Here is a 24,615-nt window from a genome sequence, read left to right on the forward strand (position 1 = left end):
TGCGCCCTGAGCTACCCCCCTGCCCACACACAGCCCCTAGCTACCCGTTCCCTGTGCCCCGAGCTACCCCCCTGGCCACACACAGCCCCTAGCTACCCGTTCCCTGTGCCCCGAGCTACCCCCCTGGCCACACACAGCCCCTAGCTACCCCCTCCCTGCGCCCCGAGCTACCCCCTGGCCACACACAGCCCCTAGCTACCCCCTCCCTGCGCCCCGAGCTACCCCCCTGCCCACACACAGCCCCTAGCTACCCCCTCCCTGCGCCCCGAGCTACCCCCTGGCCACACACAGCCCCTAGCTACCCCCTCCCTGCGCCCCGAGCTACCCCCTGGCCACACACAGCCCCTAGCTACCCCCTCCCTGCGCCCCGAGCTACCCCCTGGCCACACACAGCCCCTAGCTACCCCCTGGCCACACACAGCCCCTAGCTACCCCCTCCCTGCGCCCCGAGCTACCCCCCTGCCCACACACAGCCCCTAGGTACCCGTTCCCTGCGCCCCGAGCTACCCCCCTGCCCACACACAGCCCCTAGCTACCCCCTCCCTGCGCCCTGAGCTACCCCCCTGCCCACACACAGCCCCTAGCTACCCGTTCCCTGTGCCCCGAGCTACCCCCCTGGCCACACATAGCCCCTAGCTACCCCCTCCCTGCGCCCCGAGCTACCCCCTGGCCACACACAGCCCCTAGCTACCCCCTCCCTGCGCCCCGAGCTACCCCCCTGCCCACACACAGCCCCTAGCTACCCCCTCCCTGCGCCCCGAGCTACCCCCTGGCCACACACAGCCCCTAGCTACCCCCTCCCTGCGCCCCGAGCTACCCCCTGGCCACACACAGCCCCTAGCTACCCCCTGGCCACACACAGCCCCTAGCTACCCCCTCCCTGCGCCCCGAGCTACCCCCCTGCCCACACACAGCCCCTAGCTACCCGTTCCCTGCGCCCCGAGCTACCCCCCTGCCCACACACAGCCCCTAGCTACCCCCTCCCTGCACCTTGAGCAGTTTTCAAACTTTTTGAACTGAGTCCCCCCCCTTTGAGTTATAGTTTTGGTTGCGTCCCCCCACAGCCCAGACAGGGTGGGTGGCCTCCTGAGTGAGTCGGGGGGGGAGGCGGCGCTCCCTCCCTGGACCCCGCTGTGCGGAGCTGGCTCAAGCCCTGCCAGTCCTTGCACCCCCCAAAATAGAAATAAAACTATGCCTATGCCCAAGGGCCCCCCGGCCCGGAGCCCCTCACCCTCTACCGGGCCCTGGCATTTTTAGAGCCTATTGAGGGGGGTCCTCAGCAAGTAAAAGGCTGAGAACCCCTGATCTCACCTGAGCTCCCGCATATCACAGGCCGTGACATGTCACCCCAATACCCCTACGCTGAACACAACGACTTGTTAAATGCCTTTCAGCCCTCAGGAGCCAAACCTGCTGTGTACCACCCATGCCGAGGCCCCTGCGATGACAGGGAAGTGATCAGGTGAGATATGCCCAGATGATCCTAGGAGGCATCCATGCCCCATGCTGCAGAGGTAGGTGAGGAAAACCCCAGTTTGACCTGGGGGGGAAATTCCTCCCAAATCTGGTGACCAATTTAACCCTAAGCATGAGTGAGGGACACCAACCAGGCACTTAAGAAAGGGGGTTCTCTGTACCACCTCAGAGTGCCAGTCCACTCCATGCGGTGTCCCATCTCAAGCACACTCCCTGTGTGACCTCGGGCAAGCCAATCTCTCTGTGCCTCAGTTCTGTATATGTGAAATGGGGATGAGAAAACATCCTTTGTCTGCCTCGTCTATTTAGACTGGAAGTTCTTCAAGTCAAGCCCTGACTCGCACCCTGCATATGTACAGCACCTTGCACAGGGGGGCCCTGGATGCTATTCTAACATACTAGGGCATTGGTCCAAATATCCCAAAGCAGGTTTCGAAAAAGCTCCCTAAAATTACCCATATCTTGTCTGAATCTTAACCATTCAGAATTAATCTGTCGATAGCCAATCCTGCTCCACAACAGAAGTTTTGCTGTGGACGTCATCAGAAACAGGCTAGAACCCTGGCTGCTGGCAAGGAAGGCACGGAAATTTTTTCTCACTTAGTACTAAGCAAACGCATTACTGCAGAGCTCCAGAAGCACTATACTAAAAGGATACCAGCACTGTCAGGACGTGAGGAGAAGCACAATGTAAAGAGGCAGCTGGAGCTCATGGATTTATCACAAGACTGGGAACAATGACCTTCTGAGGTCTAGCCCTGGCTCTGACACTGAGTCACTCTAAGGCACTGGTCAAGTAACTCATCTGGTGTCAGCCCTCCACCCCGAAATCTGCCAACACAAGCTGGGTCAACAAGAGGGAGAATACGGGCAACACTCCAGAGGCTGCAGCAAGTGGACATAGAGAAGAAGGGCACAGGGGAGGGGAAAACACAAAAACAAGGAGAATTCCAAGGCTTTTTAGTCCTGAGTGCTTATAAATACACAAGACGCTCAGAGTAAGTTTCAGCAAGGAAGATGTCCACATGACATCAGCTTAGGGAACCAAGAAAGGAGGGAATTCATAGTGGTGGGGGGGAAAAAAACACCAGAGGTGAAATTTTGGTCCCATAAAAGTCAACAGCAAAGCTCTCATTGACGTCAGTGTGGCAGGGCTTTGGGGACCTGCACACCCCCATCAGACTCCCAAGCTTCCTTGGGTGAAATCCTCTCCCCATTGCAGTCCATGGGAGCCCAGAGTACTCCTCGCCTTGGAAAAGGCTATCAGGACAAGAGGATTGGGGATACCCAAAATCTGAAACCACTTCTGAAAAATGTTGACTTGTACCCGGACTGTGACAATGAGCAAGATCGCAGCAAGAGCCACAAATCTCGGATCGGCTCATCGACAGAACGGGGGAAAGCGACAAACTTCTCCGCCCGCCTCTCCCTGCAATCGGAGGTGTGACTGCAGCTCGGGGACAGGTGAGCCGTGTGAGCCGGTGGCCAGGGTTCCGGATGGGCCTGCCCCTGCATTGAAACATGGGCCACTGCATCTTCCCTGCTATTTTAACTGAACAAACTAGATTAAAGCCAGAGCAGATATGCCCACCTGAGCTGTGATCCCACCTCCGACTGCAGTGTAGATGTCCCCAGAGAGAGGCTGAGGGACACAGTCTTTCAGCATTTTAAACAGCAAAGAGCAGGTGTTGCTGCTGCTAAGAATTAGACTGGTGGCTTTTTGGAACTGGACCACCTGATTTTTAACCCTGCTTAGTGAAAAGTAGAGAGATCCTGAGAGGGGGAAAGAACCTTGCGAGTAAGAGTCCAGTACAGATTCCAAACCTAAGCCCAGCTTTGGGTATTTGCCATCCATGCAATCCAGACTTGAAATTTCTCTGCAGAGGGGACTGTGGGCATCTGGACTGCAGGGAAAAGAAAGAGGAGAGGGTTGAGTCATAGAATTTAGAGCTGGGAGAGTCCTATTAGGTCATCTAGTTCATCCTCCAAAGGCAGTGCAGGATTATTCTCATGGTATTTTTCCTCCTATTATTTTATCCAATCTAGTTTCAAGTGGGGCTTCCAGCACTTCTCTTGGAAGACCATGCCACATTCTAACAGTCCTCACTGTCATATTCAGCCTAAATGCTTCCTTTATTAATGCTGTTACCCTCGTTATACCCATTCTCTCCTGCACCCCACTCCACCCTGGTCTTATTTTTCATCTGCTTGAATTGCTGTTGCATTTGGGAGGCCTTTACGTTATGAATTGTAGCAGAAATGCTGTTTAAATCCATTCTCATGACCCAGGTTCACAGGGTGGGTAGGTGAAGGGAGAGATTTAACAATAATGTAAGACTGAAGAAAGAAGCCTCACAGTTTATCAGCCTCAGAGCAGAGGAAGTCTCATAATCCAGGGCTTTGCAGTTACAGCCAAGCTAATTATAGGAACTTTATCATTTATTCAATGAGTTCAGCCTGCTCATCTGTTTTGCAGATTATCTGTGAACAGACTTGGATGCATTCGTTCATTATTCGGAATGGTGAGAATACCGCGCAAGCATATTGCGGCCTATGCGTTTTTCCACTAACTATGTGCGTCAACTAAATCTTCAACTATTCAGTGTTCCTGGGGTGCAACTGGCCACATGAGTCACATTATATTGTTTCTACTCCCTGCTGGGACTAACTATTTTTAAAAAACAAAACAAAAACCGGAGAAGGGAAACCAAAGGGTTTCAAAATGATCACTCAAGCACTTCTGGCAGAAACCTCTGTGCAAAAGCATTTTGGGAGGATTTTACTTTCAAAACACTCAATCAATGCTCACAAGCAAACGAATACCAAGGAAATTCATGGTTTTCATTCTGACCAACAAATGTTAGCCTGCACACGGCTTCCACACTTAACATGAGCCATTAGAATGGGTAGAGGGGCAGTGAGGATGAGCTCAAGAGCTGAACCAGTGTTCCACACGCAATACATCATGGCCCAGATTTTTCGGAAAATGTTCAGCCCCCACAATGGGGGCCAGATTCTCAACAGAGCTCCTCTCCCATTAAAGCACCAAAATAAGTCCACCTAATTTTCAAGACATCAGCATGATCAGCTCTTAAGAATCTGGCCAGGAGGGTCACAATGGGAGTTTGCTGAGTGCTGAGCACTTTTGAAAATCTGGTCTTTCTGGAGGCGCCTACGTGGGAATGGAGCTCTTTTGAAAATCTGTCTTTGATTATGGGCACTGAGCCCCTGAAGATCTGCCGCTCACTGGAAATGCCTCCCATATTCCTATTCCTTTTCCCCTTCCCACACGCGGTCGCATTTGCTCGGGTTACAGCGCTTCGCCTTTCAACGCAACCCCATGAAAATGAAGGAGACTGACTCCATCTTAAAACCCCAGCCTCCCTTTGGGGAGACGTTGGGCCTGCCAGCTTGCATTCTTCTGCTCTCATTTTTCCTCTTCTGAGATGATGCAGACTACAGGGATTTTCTAAATCTCAACTAAATTCTTCCCCAGTCCCTTCCGACTAAAATCAATGGCTCTGTGTGTTCCCACAGCCAAGAAAAAACATCCCAGGAATGCACGACATGAAAGTCCTTTTCTGACAGCAGAAATTTTATATTCTCTCTTTAGAGCCAGAGAGGAGAAGATGAATCTGCGTTACCTCAGCACACTCGCAGGCATAGAAAAAAGGGAAACAGCCGCCAGCTAAGTGCAGACACAGGCTCAGAAAACAGCTTTCTATAAAAGCAACGCACCCGAGTACATAACCCCGGACAGAATTGCTTCAGAAGAACCCTAGTTAATCATCAAAGCAGCATGCGTAAAGGAGGATGCAATGATGGATTTGCTATTACTCTGAACTCCTGTTACAGGAAGTGTTTGTTTAAGAGTGGTGAGCAAACGAGAGAGGGAAAGCAGGAGTGACAGAACAAATAAAAGGGCTGAGATGCAGAAGCCTTTGTCAGCTTTGTTGGCAGAGTCCTGCTGCAGGATCCCCTGCTGGTGAGCCACTCTGCTCTCCCCAATAAGCGTGGAGCCCTGCCCTCCATATCCAACGCCGCCCCAGCTTGGTATCCCATTGAAGGGAAGCACAAGGTGCAAAATTCAGATCCTGAATTCAACCTGTCCTCCCACCCCACCCCCCTTCAAATCAATGGGATATTCCAATCTCAGGTTTTGGTTCAGCTCATCAGTGTGAGACAGGGTCAGCCACAGAATACAGATCTCGACTTGCAAGCAACTGTCACAGATGCACGTGGCATTTGGAAATAAAATACTCTCCAAAGCACTGGTGATACGTTCCATAAAACGTAAAGGCAAAATTTATAAGTGTGAACGCCTACTATTTAGAGTCCTAAATCCACCTTTAAGCAACTAAACAAAAGTAGCCTGATTTTTAAATCTTATGGCCATGCATGCCCACGTTTGCAGGATCAGGGCCCGAAAGCAAATATAGGTAAAGAAAAAGTAGCCAAAGTTACCATCTCAGCAGTATTGACAAGAAAAGAGACCAATCCCTGCCATGCAACATGCTGCCTAGGAATACAATGTGCTGTTTGAGAAGTGGTCTAAAACAGACATTATAAAATACTGACTCATGGGAGTAACCACAACTTCAAATGGGACTGCTTGTATAAGTAACCATTTGCAGGGTCAGATCCTTGCTCTCATTTTAAGCTCTTCCCAGCTAGAACAACCTTTAGAAACCCAATTGCTCGTGCTGTTGGAATAAGTGTAATATGCCAGCTTTCCACACACAAGTACAATGTACGGGGAATGTGGCCCTCTAAGGGGAAAGGCAAGGGGGTAAATAGCCTCTCATTCATTTTTAGGGCTTGCGTGACCTTGCAGCAACACATCTGAATTATGCTCAAAGGCTCTGGCACTTTTAACAATAAAGAGGCAGCTTGTGAAGCAAAACACACACACACACACACTCTCTCTCCTCTGTTCACAGCTGCTTTGCTAAAGAAGTAACGTTGACTCCGGACCCAGTAATAGCAAATTCATTTTGTGCTTGTGCGATATATTCCATATATACTATGGCTAAAAGATAAATAAAATTCCAAATGCTGGCAGATCATCTGGGTGAACAACGTGTTGCAGGACATTCCCCAATTTAAAATCCCCTTACACATGTTTTTAAAAAGAAAGCTGAGATTCTCACTTAATAAAACTCCAGCTCCTGGAGTCATGTTAAGTAAAACACCAAATATTGCTAGACTTTAAATGAAATCAAGAGTTATCAACACCAGAAACTATGTGTAACCGTTGATAGTTGGTGGGGGGAGAAGGGGGCACAATTTAAAGGTTTTGTGGGATGCAGCGGGGTTCAGGGCAAAGCAGATAAATCCTGGCAGAAATCGGGGAGGGGGGGGAGGGAGACATGACCCTGCATAACCCTCCCTGCCCCATGCGTCATCTCTGATCAACACCATCTCTGATTTTTGCCCTCTGCATTTTGCACTTGGTTCAGCTTGGCCTTTGAAAACAGTCAGTCTGTTTCACTTTCTAGTTCTCAGGCACTAGCCCAATCCCCTTGCAGCAAGTTTACAGCAATACAGAGGAAAAGTAAAATAAAAAACCTTTCCCATGTAATTTTTTGAAGTGACGCAAAAAAAAAATTAAACTTTGTTTTGCTAAACCATTGCAGATGGAAGGGGACTGAATTGAGAGGTGTGACTGGGTGGGGTGACCCCAGTGGTAGGAGGACTAACCCCTTGTGGCTCCAGTCCATGGGTTGGTGGTAGTGCAGGACTACTTTAATATCGAGTCATTTACTGAAGATCCCATTCCTTAAAATATACATGTAAGACCCAGAAGAGCCACAAGGGATACAAAAACGTCACAGCAGCTGCAGACAAGCTCCATGGGCTTTCAATTAGCTTGAAGAGGAGGAATAAAGGAAAAGTTTACAACTAAAATATTGGCTCTGTATTGAAGAGGATTATGGGGGATGAAAGAATCACGTGAGCGAACCTGTTTCATTACTTGGTGGTGTGCTCTCCTCTGCAGCTAGGAGTGCACCTGGCATTAACAACACAGCAAGCTACCTTGCTTCCCGATTGATGTGCTAATGGGTTCTTGGGAGAGACCCTACCAAGACAAGCAAGATTCTTTGTGCACATGTGTGGGTCGCAGTCTCTCAGCCAAAGGGGGGGAGGGGGAAATCACAAAGCAAACATCTGAACTGAAGCACTTATTCCCAAAAGGATGGAAATAAGCTATGTTAAGTTCCAGTGTGGCATCCAATACTGCAAGGAGTATTGGGAGGGGGGAATAACTAAGTCTCAGTGCAAATTAATGGGACTTAGGATCCTAAGTTACCTAGGTGCTTTTGAAAGTTCTCCCCTTATGTTTCCAGAGGGACAGGCTCCTTGCTCCCAGTCATCTTTTCCATTTCTGAAAGCTGTTCCCCCACTTGGTTGGAAATAAGCTGAATTTGGTAATCTTCCAGGCGTGCTACAAAAGAGCTCTGTTTGATGCAGTTTTTGGAGAGGGCTAAGGGTATACTTCCTATAATGAAGGAGGGATGAAAAGGCATCTCTTTAGATAGCTAGATGGCTGAGTTCCTGCTGGAATGAGGACGTAATGCTGCTGGGACTTTATGGTATTAATACTCGTAGGGCACCTGAAGATTTAGGTAGGTTTCCTTCTTACTTTAAATCTAACTGAATAATGCCTGTGGACTGAATGTGTTTGGGATGTCTCAAAAGGATGGAAAAAATGGACGTAAATATTTAGGGCTTGGACTGCCCAGACGTAGGAGAGCTCTACACACAGACACCCTAACTTTGACCAGCTCTCACTGCTAGGGAAAGCCAGAGATTTATGAGGCTCTCGGTCACACCACTTATTAAATGTGTTCTGCAGAATTAATGACCTATATGAGCGATGTTATTTATTGCTAATTCTGCTATTACTCTATCATGTACCACTGATAGGACTTGACTTTTTTTTTTTTTTTTAAAAAGAACGTATCAGTGACAACTAAGTAATTTTTATTCTACTGTTCCCTTAAACTAAAATCTTATTGGGGTGGGAAGGGGAATCTTAATTTTTTTAAAACATGTGACTTAAGTTGGTTGAAATGTTTTAAACAATTTTGGGGTGAAAAATTACATTTATCTTCATAAACAGAATTTTTTTCATAGAATCACAGAAATGTAGGGCTGGAAGGGCCCTCAAGAGATCAGCTAGTCCCGCCCCCTGCGCTAAGGCAGGGCCAAGTACGCCTGAAGTCTCTGACAGGTGTTTGTTCAAACTGCTCTTAAAAATCTCCAATGATGGTGATTCCACAGCCTCCTTAGGTAACCAGGAAAAGGGGTGAGGAAAAAGGAGGGTGGGGGGAAGGAAACCAACATTTTTTTTGAAAATCATATATCTATGAAAGTGTTAATGACAAAAATTCAAAGTGAAAAAAATGGTTCCTTTTAACAACCATGAGGAATGAAAATTACTCCAATATTTTTTGAAATTTTGAAGTTTTTTGCTGATTTTTCTGCCCTTTTTTGACCAGCTCTACTTTTCGCTAATAAAGCAACTAAACAAGTTACTAGTATATCATTCATTTTATAAAAAAGTTAAGTCATATACTATGTTGTCTTTAAACCTAGTACAAATCTCCCACGGATGTTCTTTACACCGCTCCCAGACGTGTGCCAGATGCTTCAGAGGAATGCAAAGACCTGAGGTGAAATCTTGTAGAACAGAATCCCCTAAGAACTAAGGACCTTTAGAAACCTCATCAGTTTCCTCTCCAAGTGTAAGGTGCATTTCTTTGTCCTTGCCTTTTTTAACATAAGCACACAGCAACATTTATATTATAAACCCAAGACATCCCACTGCACATTCTTCTCCTCCTGGGGAGAAGATGAGAGAACAAACATGTAACGGATGTCAGCCATGTTCCTTAATGCATGACTGGAAGGTGCTCGGATACTAAGGTGATGAGCATGGAATATGTATACAAAATAGAACATAATATCCTGACTCGATTAAGTCAATGGCAAAATTTGCATGGACTTCCAAAGGCAGCATGGATTAAATCCTTGCCCTGCCCCAAAGTCTTATGCTGATGCAACACAGTGAATGAGAGTCACTACAAGCGTGGCGTGAAACAGCACAGGCCTTATAATAAGAACGTGTGGCTCCCAGTTATGGTGCACAAACACATCTTGCCACCCACCCACAGAGTATAGGCCAACAGAGGGAAAAATTCTGCCCTCAGTTCATCACAGCACAGAGTTTAAAAAACAAAACAAAAAAACTCACTCTCCCTACATGCAGGGAATTGTCTTTGTTGCCATAGGAATCCTGCAAAGTTCAGAATATCCAAACTCGCCATACGTACCAAAGAGCAGGATTTGCCTCGAGAGTAAAGTAATTCTGAAGGCAAGGCTCAAACTGTCCAGGTCTTCGTGAGGGACAGGAAATGAAGCCAGTCAAAATAAAGAGGATGATTTGATAAAGCCAAATTGCGGCTTTGCCGATACCAAAGAAAAAAGCAGATGCTGAAAACAGAGAGCAGTTTTATCTTGCTGCAGATTTAATTCCATAAATTGTTCCATCTGATCCAACGTGGTCATGCATTCACCTTTTTGCTTCTCTAATAAAGTTTCTGACCGCTTGTCAGAGATAAAATAACTATTTCTAAAGCACCAGTTAGATTAGGATTAAATCCTCAAATTTAATCAATGCATGATGGAAGGGGGAAGAAAAGATATTCCTTCTTAATTAAGAAGGCCAGAATCACTCACCAAGAAAATATTTTCTGTGATAAATAGCTGAGAGAAAAGAGTGGCTCTGTGCTATAATCAAGTTTTTAAGGGAAGGGCACCATGGAGTGTTCACTGGACTACACAGTAGTTATCTGGCAAACATAAACTTCTCTCTTTCCCTGGTGAGGAGTCAAAAGTTTCTTGATATGGTCATAATGATTTGTTGCCCTCACACTGCTCTCGCCACATGCATGGAAGATGTTCATCTCTTAATATGTCTGACTTTAATCTCTTCTTTATCCAGGTTTTCTAATAATTAGTGCATAGTGCAATAGGAAATCCTAGATGTATCTTAATTTTTTGTTGTTTTTTTTTATTAAATAATCAGTCTATGCATTTATATTGCACTAATCACTGTGCTGTCTAGGCATTCAATAAGCCACAGAGACATAAGAAAACACTATCAAAGGAAGAATCTGAGACTATTGCCTAATACGGTGTAATAAAAATACCCACAATACAGAAACTAAACCAAAGTAGAAAAAACACAGGCTAAGGAGACTCAGACACCTCATCATCAACCAACTGGGGAATAATTATGAGCCTGGGCCTTCAGTTAACAGATTCAAAATCTCTATGGCAGTCAACAGGGATGCGTACTCCCCATGCTGGCAACATGCTTATTGAAAACTGAAGGATCAGCCCCTTAGATATCAGTAATGTAAACAACACAAATGACTCTGTGCTAGTAGAAGGCCCAAACCATCCCCCATCAATGGGAAAAATTCAAGGGAAGGGCCTGGAAACTGCATGACCTCCAACTCCTTGGTATCCTCCCATGGATGGAGTGGGGTTCTTGTCTGTGGAGTGGGGCTGGGATTTTGCACCAACAGGCCACATGGCAAAGGGACTGAAAGCTCCCAGAGATGCCATGGGTCCTGCCATGCATCCATGTGGGGGGATAGGAGCAATGGTACAACCATGGCAGGCAGGCAAGGCATGTCCTACTGGTTTAATCAGTGTGGGACATCTTAGGCTTGATCCAGTGACTACTGAAATCAATGGAAAGATTTCCATAGACTTCAATGGTCAAGCCCAAGTTTTTCATTGGAAAAAAAAAGGAGGGGGGAATTGTTTCTTTACAAATTTTTGATGGAAAATACTTACCAATTATCACCCAGCCCTATTTAGAAAGAGTCGTGTAGGAGACAGAATAGTGGGTAAAGTCCCAGGGAGGCAGTTAAAGAGGTATGATAAATACAGTCCATCATACAGCTCTGCAACTTACCAAACATGGCATACCCTTTTAGATCTGACTCTTTCTGTAATTAAATACATGCCCTAACATACACCAGATGTACCGCATGGTGGAGTATATCCTCCAACAGAAACCATCACTTGGGGAATGTCCTGGCTTTTGACTGCTTCATTTAACACTGCATTAAAGTTGGTGCTCGTACTCACTCAGTTATTCGTCACACCTTGGGTTTATGCATGTGGCTTGATTTGGTCATGGTTAGTAGTCTAACCTCTGCCCTTGGTTTTGATTATGAAATGAAAACAAGACTAAGGTCTTTTTTTCTACCCACGCACTGTCCCACTTTGCAGAGAGGAACCGAAAGGCAGGTGCAACATACGGTATTGAATTCAGAAAGTTTGGGGGGGGGGAAAATACACTTCTGTTTACCCGGGGGCAGCAAAGATTCACCTTAAAACAGCAGGCTACATTCTGACCCACTTGATACCCCACAGGCAGGTGCAAGACAAGGAAGTATTTAGCCCAGTGGGTTTATATTAAAGGTAGGATTGAAAGTCTTACTGCTGAAAGGTTTGATGCATCCAACTTCAAGATGGAGACTGAACAGCAAAGTGCCAACAGGCTCTTGTTTCTAAGAGAAGTTTAAGGAATTAAGTTGGATGTGTATGGAGAGAAAGGGGAGCAAGTGTAACCTGCCTCACCTACTCTCCCTTGCATACCTCTGGTAAATTCACCCTTGTGTGGGTCGAAACCTGGGAGTAGTTCCACTGAAGTCAAGGGGATTACTCACATAAGTAAGGTGAGCCAATCTTGCCCCTATGTCTACATGTATCATACTATCAAAGCAGAACAGTTTGGATGGCAGCATTTTGAACTCTCCTCACCACAAAGGAGCATCAGACTTTTTCCATTTCCTGTGGCTCCCAAAGGATCAAGTTTTCACTTGACAAATTGCCAGGCCACTGGGTAGAAACTAGGCGCCTTTACTGTGCTCAGAATCCCTCACTGCACTGAATTCCAGAGAGTCTTTTGAAAGCACTTGAACCAATTACTGATGTATTTTTAACCTCCTATGCCTTGTCTCTCCAGGGAAAGGCCATTGCGTTCTAGCGGACACAGCGTGACCTAAGCATGATAGACAAGGACCATCCTGGTTAGCCGTGGAGTGAATCTTCACACCAGACCACCGTGTATGCTGTAGGTGCCACATTTGTTACAGGAATCCCATTAGAGGAACAGTGACCGGCTGAGACATAATTCTGAGCATGTCTGTCTTATATACGCAATGATACCCAACCCCCACCCCCACTCCCCTTGCCAAAAAAAAAAGTGTCCCAATTTTTCACATTTGCTATCTGGTGACCCAACGCTGAATGCTAAATCAGATCAGTTAACACACGGGCATTCTCCCATGGAGGCAAGCTCTTCAAGTGGCCTTAACACAAGCAATGTAAGGAAACAACTAACTTGACTCACTGCCTGACCCCCAAAAGCAAAGAGCTGACCTAATGCAAGGGTTGAACCCAGAGCTCTAGGGAGAGGAAACGCTAGACCAGGGGGTTCCCAAACTGTGGGCTGCAGCTCTAACGTGCGCTGAGGCAGGCCCCAGTGGTTCACCGGAGTCACTGCCTTCTCCAGTCAAGTCAAACTGTTGGGTTTCAAAGATCCTGAAGTATTGCTTTGAGTGCCTGTTGCCAGGGATTTCTCTCGTTACAACTGGTTTACATTAAAATGAAAAGGAAGCATGGACATTATTTACAGTATTATGGTTTATATGTTCTAATCCTTAAAATTAATAATTTTCCTCAAGAAGGGTTAACAGTGGGTGCCTATTAGCAGCTGCACAGGTCGGCTTCAGGGAAAACAGTTTGAGACCCCCTGCCCTAGAGCATGGGTCTTGTGGCTGAAGAATGTATTGGCAGTAAGGACTATTGGGTTCTACTTTCACTTGAGCCAGTAACTTCGGCTTTCTGTGCCAGATGAAGAGTGAAAATAAGAGTACCAGTCTCATGGGGGGGAAAATGACATGAGGCTTAGTTCACGGATAGTTATGTGGTTTGAGATCACCAGATTGAAGGTGCTATGGAAGAGTGAAGTATCTATTATTACTGAGCCTTAAGCCACAGAGGAGGCCCTGTCACTGCTCTTGTTCTATTGCAGTCATTCTGCTCTCTGTCCGTCACTATTCTTGGGGCAGCTCGGCACTGACTGAGACCAGTTCCCAGAACCCCTCCTCCTCTTTGCTGATTCACCAGAGCACATTAAGTTTCCCACACAAAAAGCTGACCCACCCACCATGGTTCATGCTTCTCCGACTGCTGCTCTCTCTGGAGTCTCTAGACGAGTTCTGTGATTTCCCCAGACCACAGTTAACACAGACTCATTTATGTAATTCCCACCACCCATAGCGGTGGAAACAAGGCGGCCAGGAACTTAAACAATGTTTGTTTTTTGGCCAGTGTGCATTAGTCACATATAGTTTCCTGCTTAAGCCTACGGAGCACCAGAACAAAGGCCTCTTCGGAAGAAAAGCTCCGGATGACTCAGGGGCTTGGAGATGGAAGAAGGGCATTCCCCCTACAAGTCACCAGTTCAAATCCTGCCCAAGTCAGCAGATGGCAAGTTTCAATTACTGCTACGAAGTGACTTATTACAACTAACATGTAATCATACCATCATTGTTACACTGCCCTCCCTCCTGCCAGCTTCTTTGTTCCACCCACCTCTTACCATTTGACTTTTAGATTGTAAGCTCTTGGGGCACGGGCTGACTTTGCTCTGCATTTGTACAGTGACTGCCATAAAGAAGCCTCAAGCAGAGTGGGGCCTCTAGGTGCTAATGCAACAGAGCCACAACAATCTCATCAGATGGGTGCGCAGAGGCTTATGCAACACAAGGTAGAGGTCACAGGCTAGTTCCGAGCAGATGGGTATCCACAGTGCAGAAATCACTGTTCTGCACGGCAGTTGGATAGCAAAGTAGGCAAGGAAAGTGAACTACTCCCTCGCTCCGCTCTCTTTGCATCAGGGCTCAGATACAGCTGGCTGGGTGGGATGGGGGGAGGCTTGCACTGCATGGGGTGTACACATCCCAGGACAGGGCTATCAATCCGGCATCTTTCACCAGCACAGGATTCTTTTGCAAGAGCAGCTTTGCCGCACAGCCTGGTTTTAATCATACTTCTAATCTTACGGTTTCTACAAGCCACTGCGCTATTGGAAAGCATTCATATATTGGACTGTGGGTTCACGAAAACGGCCAAACTAAGGGCTGCCATGAAGCTCCAAGGCGAGCAAATCCGCCAATAAGCGCAAGACCCACCAAGGTAGAGGAGGAACTTTGTCACATCACGTATGAAGTTTCATTTTCATAGGGGAAAGTTGTGCTTGCTGATGCTTCAAAGGCCTCAAGACTAAAAATCTCAAGCACCATTTATGGGGATGCCTTTACAGAAGGCTTCTCCTATAGAACAGAATTTAGCAAGTTCAAAAAGCTTTTGCACAGATCCCAACGAAACCTGGAAAAAAATTCCATAATATTCTGTGCTGTCCTGTTGAACTTACGCATAGACTTTCCCAAGGCTGAGCACGATGTTCAGTACAAGTTTGGCTGACAGATAGCTGATTAACGGGCAGTCCCATGAAGAGGCCGTTCTGGTCACATAGGATAGTGCTATTCATCTATATTCATTCTAGTTCCAATAGCTTAATGACTTTGCCACTTTAACCAGATGATGTATTAACTGGTGCATCACATGTATTTGTATGACCTATAATATTTCCATGCCCTGCTCCAAATATGGAACCACCTGCTTTTCTCGTCTAGATACAGAGATTCTCAGTGCCAAAGATCAGTATTTTCCCTAAAATAAATAAAAAACAAACGCAAAGGAACTACCAGGAGGGATTTGATTTAAATCAAATGCATTTAAATCACGATTTAAATCACTAGTCAGGAAGACTCGATTTAATCATGGTTTTTATATATATAAGTACATTCTTGTTGGTTGTTATAACCTTAATACATGTTTTTCACAACTCAGAAATAGATGTAAGTTTCATTTTTAGAAGGTACACACTGTGCATTTTTAAGTGATTTATTTTAAAAACTTTTCAGTTAGTTTTACAACTATATCAGAAAATGAATGATTGTTTGGTTATTTCATTTACCAAAGGTAATTGAAGCAGATATTTATGAAGTCACTGGGAGGTGAACTATCTCCAATTCAACAGGTTAATCATTAATATTTGGAGGATTTTCTTGCCCTGCTGGATTAGGAGGAGAACATCACCAGACAGACATTTAAATTGTTTTACTTAACTAAAACAACAACGTTAAGTATTCTGGATTTTTTTCTTCAACAGCAAACATATAATATTTGAACAAAACAAGCATATGAATTTTTTTAATGTATTTAAACGTTCAAGTTTTTTTTTAAATCAGGTTTGTTTTTGTTTGTTTTTAACTAAAATAGTTAAATGAAATATTTTAAAAACAAAAAACAAAAATTAAAATAGACTACGTCAGCCAGGTCAACATGAGAAACTTTAAATATTGGCTTCTGCAGCTAACTCAGTCGTCTTCACCTTCATTTTCCTGTTTGTTCATAATCTGGAAAAGAAAAACAAGCTTTCCTGCTTTTTCAGGTCCCAAACGATTTCTCTTTTTGGAATGAATTAGTCCAAAGAAAGAAAATATTCTTTCTACACCAACAGAAGAAGCTACTGCTCTTAAAAGTGAGATTATCACTTCAACAATCTGAATCCAAGTGCTCAAGTGACTTCCACCAGTTCACTGGTGTGACTTGCTTTAAAACATCATCAACAAACATACATTTCTTGAATGGTTCTTATTCCCAAGATAGGTATATTTTACAGCCTGCTGCCATTATAGGTTTTCCCTTCTAGTGAGAGAATGGTATGGTAGATCTCAAAACAACGAAGGCTACACTCAGAAAGACCTCAAGACTTCTGGAATATGCTGCTCAAACAGTTTCACTTTTGTTTCTGCTGCCTGACCCTCCCTTCCTACATTTATCTCCAGACTTCTTCTCCTTGTCCAGATCTACTCCTCCCCCAATAATCTTCTATTCATTGAACTTTTTGAAACTTTGCACTTTTAGAGAGGTAAAGGATTGACTCTGTGTACACAAATTTGCAGAGGGACAATTTGGTTGAGGTCTGTTATTTCTCACCACTAGATATTATTTATTTATTTAAAAACATTTTTGCTGTTAACAAGCATGTTATCTCTGGATACACAAATCCACAGTTTGAGAACTGCAAAACTAAGCATCTCGGATGGTACCTTCTAGCCTGAGCACTGAGTCCCATTGGGCAGAGAGAAAGATTAACTTAAATCTATACAGGAGCCCCTGGAACTCCATAAAATTGGGTCCCTAATCCATGAACTATTAGAACTCATTTACAAAACTTTTCTTAAACATTACATGAATATATTGTCCCACACTATAGAATTAGAATTTATAATCCCTATTCCATGATGAGATATCTTTGAGCTATAATGTATCTATCTTGAAATAGGTTTTTTCCTCAAAAAGCATTTTATTAAAAAAATTCAATTAAAAAAATCTGATTTTATTGATTTTTTAAAAAAAATCATTGATTTTTATCCACCTTGGAAACTACCCAAGTATAGCGGTTTTAACTCACAATCCTCACCATTCATCCACTTTTAAATGGTTGTATTTGGTTTCACCCAAGAACCCTTTGCACTGGTTCCCCATGATGCTTCAAACCACACCACAAGTGCCGCAGCACTTCAAAAAAGCAACGTTAGATTTGGTGCCACGCTTAGTGTGAGGCTCCGGTCACAAAAGAGAGGATAGCCAGGGACTGAGCAAACGTGCATTAGCAGAAGTCAAGGCAGGGAAAAAAGGAAGGACAGAAATTTTCCTTGTGACACACGGGTTGAGACACCATTTTATTTCTGCCATGTTTTCCCCCAGTAAATCTCCATTCAAGGCGGGACTGCTGTGATGGCCGCTAAGTAAAATATCCTAGTTCTAGTCAAGGATGTCCTTAGTTTATCCAAGGGCAAACTGAGGCCCAGGGAGGTGAAGTGACTTGTTCAATGTCCCACACTGACCGACCCTACCCACCAAGCTGGAGCAGTAATTCTGTTAGCTATACACTAAACAGAAGTGATAGAACTAAGCTAAGTGGAAGCTCTATTGAACTGCTATAGTAGAGATAAACAGAAGCTATGTAACTAAGAAGCAGACTATAGTCTCGGGGCAGCATCTATGCAGAGATGTGACCACATGCATTAAACCAGTGTTTTACAAACACAAAATACTCGATATTCAAAACGAAGCTGAAGAAAAATCTGTTCAGTACATTTTCCATGACACAATTGCCTCGTAAACTGTTCCAATAGAGGCCTCCTTTTCTGGGGTACTTACACATTCAGAAGCACTTCACCATCCAGGAGACACGCTCACAAGTCATGAATGGAAATGGGAGCACTCCCAAATGATGGGAAAGTCTGGGTTGTTTCTAGAGGCAGCTGCTTTTCGCGCCTGCCAGGCTCAAAGAATTATTGAAAACTTTCCAACACTAATTGGCGAACACAAAAGTCTTCAGAACCTGATGCAACAAACAAGGGGGTCAGCAGAAAAAGCAGATTGCCCAGAGAAAGGCATTGTCAGTAATTGTGCCAAAACCTGGGGCAACGTTTGGGCCTGTTGGTTTTACAGGGGCTGTATTGGGAGGGAAGTTACACTTGCCCATCAACCCTGGCACGGGTAGGAAGTGGCATGAAGGGGCTGATGAGCTAAAATGAATTTAAACAGACTGGAAAAAAAAAATCAAAGGGAAACCCCAAGTAACATGTACATAGCTTCTTACTGTAATCCAGGTACAATACAAATGTTTAACGAAGCCTTCCCTGCAACACTGTGAAATGTTAATACAATAAATAATTATTATTATTAATTTAGACTAAGGTCTTGGGGTCAGGTAATATGGTTTTATGTGTATTATGCATTTAAAGGTACTATGGGTGTGAGTTTCAAATGTGCCTGATGGAGCTGCAATACCATTTAACTCTTCTAGAGCACTTTTTGTCCATAGGTCATAAGTGCTTTATAAAGGAACTATCATTATCCTCCTTTACAGATGGGAAAACTGAGGCACAGAGAGGGGCACTGACTGCCACAAGGTCACCCAACAGACCAGTGGCAGAGGTGAAAATAGAACACTGGAATCCTGAATCCCCGTCTTGTGCTCTGCCTCATAAGGTCACGCTACCTCACGCTACCTTTAAGAGTCAATGGAAGTTAGGTGCCCTAATTCTTTTGGATGCTTTTGAAAAAAAATCTTACTCTGTTTGAGTAATGGATAAATAAGTCCATTTTTCAGATGGGAAAACTGAGGTACACAGGTTAAGTGACTTGTTCTAGGCCACTGTGAGAATCAGTGCCGGAGTTCAGATAGTTCTCCCAAAATAAAGTAACAAATTTAAGCCATGTCAATGTCTCACATCTCTTTTGTGCCTTAATATGGGTCATTCCTTCCTGGGAGGCAGCCTGGGTCCAGGGGATAGGGCACTCAAGTGGGACCCAGGAGAGCTGAGTTTTATTCCTGGCTCTGCTACATAACTTTGAGCAAGTCACTTCACTTCACGCCTCTTTTATGATTTTAATTATTTATTATTTTACAGCAGCTAACTGCACAAGAGACTTAATTACTACTGTAATAGAAATAATAAAACATCCATAGAGAAGCACTCTAAGTTGTGAGCCCAGACAGTCTCCACCCACCCAAACTGATATAGTATTTGAAGTCATCAAGCTGGAGTTAACAATGTTAAGCCACACGATTGCAATTTGACAATCCTTGGTTGCATTTATTTAAATGTGTTCCTTTCACTTCTGCTGTAACTGAGCCAACTCTGGCTATTTTCTGGATCAGATTTTGTTTTTCCTTTTAGAAAGTAGCTAATAAAAATATTGTTCCTTTAGGACTTGTTCCAAGGCAATAGGGCTGATGCAAAAGTGTTGTAATTTTTATTGGCTTTTTAACAAAAACAAAAAACTATTTTTTAAAGACAAAACGAGAGATGAGTGCTGGTATAAAGTGTGACTCCAAGAGTCATGTGGAATGAAGTCATCTCTCCACTGAGGGAAGCACTGTGCTAGAACATGAAAACCAGAAGCTGAAAGGGACCATAAACTAAGTGAAATTGACCTGGGTAGTTTTATCATTCCAGCAAAATATAAAGAAACTGCATGAGGCCCCCATCTAAGGAGCAGGTGTAACTGTGTTAAAAGTGTGTCCGCGCTGTTGAAACGGACTCTGTACATGGTAGAGTTCTGTGTTTGTTTCTTAATCTACTACCACCCATGTTCAGTTTACAAGTAAAAAGATGTTTTTTCCCCAACTGCTAGCTCTGGAGAATCAACCAATGATCTGAGAGCTGAAATGGTTTTTTTTTGTTGTTTTTGTTTTTTACAGCTCAGGCATCACTGTCAGCAATAAATATTCTGCAACAGAAATGCATGTTAGGAGAGAAAGGATGATTCTGTGGCTAAGGCACTAATATAGGACTCAGGAGGTCTGGGTTCAATTCCTGGATCTGCTGCAGACTTCTTGTGCAATCTTGGGCAAATCACTTAATTTCTGTTTCACCCACCCTTTGCCAGTCTTATCCAATTAGACCATAGAGATCTCTGGGATAGCATCTCTCACTATTAATTTGTGCAGTGATTAGCATAACGTGGCCCCAGTCTCCAGGCATTGTTGGGGAATTACGGTAATAAAGCAGTTAGCAATCCTGGAGATGATGAGGGAGTTAGAATAGAATCCAGACCACTCTCTCTAAACTGTGTTGGCTCTGCAGGGCTAAGAGGAGTAAACAGTAATAAAAAATTACTTTTGTCACTAAAGTTAGCAGAGACAGTTCTGAACACAAATAGGGAGCAGATGTGTTGGTGAAGAAGGAGCTAGGTTTTTATATCATAGGCCCACACTAACAGTGACCCACAAAGTTTTCTATTTAAAAGTGGGCTTGAGTCTTTGTTTATAATGTATAAAGAAGGCCTCAAAGAGGTTTTTTCCCATGCTTGTTCTTTTTTAACCTTACAAATACTAGAAATGTCAACTCTAGTCTTCTCTCGTTTTGCTAGAAGAACTACGACTTGTCTCAGACCATGTGTATTGTGAGTTCTCACACCTCAACTGAAACGATACAAAAAGAAAAGGAGTACTTGTGGTACCTTAGAGACTTACCAATTTATTTGAGCATAAGCTTTCTTGAGCTACAGCTGAGCTGTAGCTCACAAAAGCTTATGCTCAAATAAACTGGTTAGTCTCTAAGGTGCCACAAGTACTCCTTTTCTTTTTGCGAATACAGACTGACACGGCTGCTACTCTGAAACCTGAAACGATACAGGAGCTGAAAGCTTCCAAGACATCTTTTCTTCAAAATGTTAGTTAATGAATGAAGCTACATAGGCATTAACACACAAAGCTTTGTCTAACTTGAATTCCCTTCCTCACCCAACAGCTCAGCTTTCACTCTCTCGAATCATGCAATCTCATCATTTCACTGTCTAAGCAGGGACTATCTCTTCTGAGTTTGTGTAGTGCTACCTGGTACAATGGGGCCCCAATCCTGGCTGGTGTCTTTGGGAGCTACAGTACTACTGTCAACCACAGAGTCCTCTAGGACAAACAAGACCTGAGTTTCTAATGTAAAAAACAAGTGCGGGGGTCAGGAGAAGAAATAAAAGCCACAGACTCACAGGCCATCTTTATAAAACTCATAAAGCAGTAAAAAAAGTGCATGAGTCCATTTATCTCTCTCTCCCTACCAGGAACCGCCACTGACTTCAACAGGAGCTCTGGGTGGTCAGCACCTTTGAAACAAATCAGATCATAGAGGGTTTACATAAATACTTTTTATCTGACCATTGTGAATGAGGCCAAACCAAGTTCTAACAACTAGGTGAACAAGAACAAGCCATGTTCTAGCCTAGCTCTCTCTGCCTGGGCTCACACATTGCTTTAATATGTAAGTAGTCCACAGAGGACCACTGCCAGGCGGCATAGGTTAGAATAGTGGTTCTCAACCAGAGGTACGTGTGCTCCTGGGGGTATGCAGAGGTGTTCAAGGGAGTACATCAACTCATCTAAATATTTGCCTAGTTTTACAACAGGCTACATAAAGCACTAGCGAAATCAGTACAAACTAAAATGTCATACAGACAATGACTAGTTTGTACTGCTCTATGTAGTATCCACTGACAATGTAAGTACAATATTTATGTTCCAATTGATTTATTTTATAATTATATGGTAAAAAGGAGAAAGTCAGCAATTTTCAGTAATAGTGAGCTGTGACACTTCTGTATTTTTATCTCTGATTTTGTAAGCAAGTAGTTTTTAAGTGAGGTGAAATTTGGGGATAGGCAAGATAAATCAGACTCCTAAAAGGGGTACAATAGTCTGGAAAGCTTGAGCGCCACTGGGTTAGTACAGCCCCCCAGCCCAGAGACAGCACAGAGCTGAGCAGAATATAAGGGAGCCACAATTGAATCTTGGCCTCAGCAGATAATCCAGGCCGTGATTTTGATCACAACAGTGTCCCTTTGAATAGGCAGGTTTACACTAGTTCTGAAACATCAGCCCTCAGCCTTTTAAGATCATAACTCAACCTTTCACACAACGCATCATTGACATTCTTATAATGGCTTTTGCTCACATTTTAACCTGTGGCTTGTCTCCGCACTGCTTGTTTGAAGTTCTGCACTCTTAGTGATTTCTGGCAGGGCCAGTGACATTGGTTGGGGAGAGCATGGCAGTCTGACTGCAGACCTGCTCCTCGCTGGACCCGGCCCATAGAAATGGATTACATTCAAGCATCTTAACAGCAGGCAGCGATTGTTTTAAACTGCCCAATAATGAACCCAAGTTTAAGACCAGGGCAGGCAGCTCCTCCCCAGCAATACCAGGGCCAGGCTGAAGCGTGCTGATTAGAAGGGGCTCTTCATGAGCGCAGCTAGATAGAGGAATGTCGCTTAGCAGCAAAGAGAGCAAAAGCTAAGACAGGTACCGCAAATCTAAAAACCCCTTAAAATGCAAGTCATCCCCAAGAAACCCCTCCTTTCCCACAATGCAGGCTGGGCTGATGAAACTTGACACTCATCCCAGCAGGAATAATTTCTGAGCTGGGGTTCACAGGCCTGCGGGACTGACAATCAGCAGACCAGCAAACAGCGCTTAGCACTGACATAGTGCTTTGTCTTCAAGCCATTTCCAAACACATCTCTGACCAGCCTGCCTAGATACCTAAAGATAACGGGTGGGCGCCTCTACCTTTGGCTCGCTCATGTTTATGGGGCCTGTCCAGATGCACCACTCGCCCCTTCCTATGTTTGGAATGGAAGCTGCAAGGGGCAGGGACCTGGTCTTTATGCTGTATTATTTAGCCAAAGTACCACATACTCCTGCAGCACTACAGAAATATGAACAATACATTCCAGTCTGCCCTTGTTTAGAATGGCATTTCCCAGCTACAGACAAGAAGAAAACAGATCCTATAGCACGTCAATGCCAACCTCTAAATGATGAGACAACCAGAAATCAGCAGGAATGCCCAGCCCAGCAGCCAAAGAGTGCCACGCAATCAAACAGCCAGCACACAAAAGGAAAACCCAGTTCCTGTTTGAAACCAGAACTTGATCTGAGTTAAGCAGTAGATGACAACGGCCAATGTCCTTCCCATCTCTCTGGTTTCAGGTCCCCATTTGTTCCCTCTGCTTGGAATTAAGGAGAGGATGCCATTCAATGAGCATGTGTGTATCCTTCCTGTCAAACCTACACCCATGCGTGGAGGTTACAATCCAAACCAAGCCAGGATTGCAGTGTTGACTGTGTTCAGGTGGGTGTGTTCCAGGGAGAGAGGGGGCTAGGGATGGAGTGCACATCTCAAAACAAAAATCTCGTCTAACAGTCTCTCCCCGCCACACAGCCTTCCACGTTTAATTGCTGCCAAGCCAAAAGGGACTGCTGCAGGCAGCAGCATCCCTAGCACAAAACCCAGCCTACCATAAGGACTATGCCCTTTTCTTTCCCCAGCCCAAGGACAATGCTTTGCCATGAACAATCCTGTAGAAAGGAGATGCAATGCCAGACTTCAGCGTCCCACCCCCACACCACCCCTGGCATTTTCCAACAGGGAGCCGCACCAGCTTCATTCATTCCCCCACCCCTTCTTTGTTGCTGGCTCAAAATTCATAGATTCCAAGGCCAGAAGGTCCATTGTGGTCATCTGGTCTGAGCCCCTGGATAACACAGGCCAGAGAACTGCCCCCCAAATAATTCCTAGAGCAGCATGGGCTTGCATGATGAGCCCCCCGCATCTCGTTTGTTGCTGTGTTCTCCACCCTCCCTCAACCCAGGCCCTTCTTACCTTCTTCCTTAGCATCCAGCTTGCAGGGGGGCTGTGGAGGAGCCCTCCAGGCGGTTTGCACGCCCCTCTTGTCCCCAGCCCTAGCCGGAGGCTGCAGCCCTCTGGAATACAGCCTGCCACTCCCTCAGGCTAACACTAGCTGCATCCAAGCAGGCAGGCGAGGGAGAGAAACCGGAGCAGGAGGGAATTGACGACAGCGACGCAGCCAGAGCTGGAGGATGCTGCTGCCAGGCGAGCCCAGGGACTGTCCAGAGGAGTCTCCTCCCTCCCTCTAGCAGGCCATGGGGAGGGGAACAGGCACTGCAGTCACGGGGGCTGGCTCGGCTGCCTAGCAAGGTGATTGCTCTTGCTGAAGAGGCTCAGTCAATGTGCCTCTAACGCTGGGCTCTGCGAATCCCCCTTCCCCGCCTGCTTGGAACAAAAGGGGAAGGAGCAGGGGAGGGAGGGGCATTCCAGCTGTTTTTGTCAGAGCTGCACACAAACCTTAATCTCCCCGTTTCCCAGGCCTGAGCCCAGCCACAAAAGCAAGCGGGAGGCTGGAAAATGTAGATCCCCATACAATGCTTGCAGGCAGCTGAGGAGGGAGTCTCCACAGGGCAATTTCAATGAGGGCTTTGTTTAAAGTGCCCTATGTGTTTTTAAGGGAACGAGGGATAGAGGCCAAGATACAGCACTGGGAATCAGAAGACCTGGGTAAGGATTCTATTCCTAGCTTGGCTACCGGTGCACTGAGGGGCCTTGG

At 45.1% G+C, this 24,615-nt stretch overlaps 1 protein-coding gene across 2 annotated transcripts in view; it reads right to left on the bottom strand.

Moving 5' to 3' along the window:
- CLIP2 (CAP-Gly domain containing linker protein 2) overlaps positions 1-24,281 on the bottom strand; it is a 122,674-nt gene extending 98,393 nt beyond the window's left edge. For both annotated transcript variants that reach the window (XM_084651109.1, XM_084651108.1), the window contains exon 1: positions 23,874-24,281. The gene's annotated coding sequence lies outside the window, so the exon portion shown is untranslated. The remainder of the gene's footprint in view (positions 1-23,873) is intronic.
- Between the last annotated feature and the right edge of the window lie 334 nt (positions 24,282-24,615).

Source organism: Lepidochelys olivacea (genome assembly GCF_965140295.1).
Source record: "Lepidochelys olivacea isolate rLepOli2 genome assembly, chromosome: 17".
NCBI lineage: Eukaryota > Metazoa > Chordata > Testudines > Cheloniidae > Lepidochelys > Lepidochelys olivacea.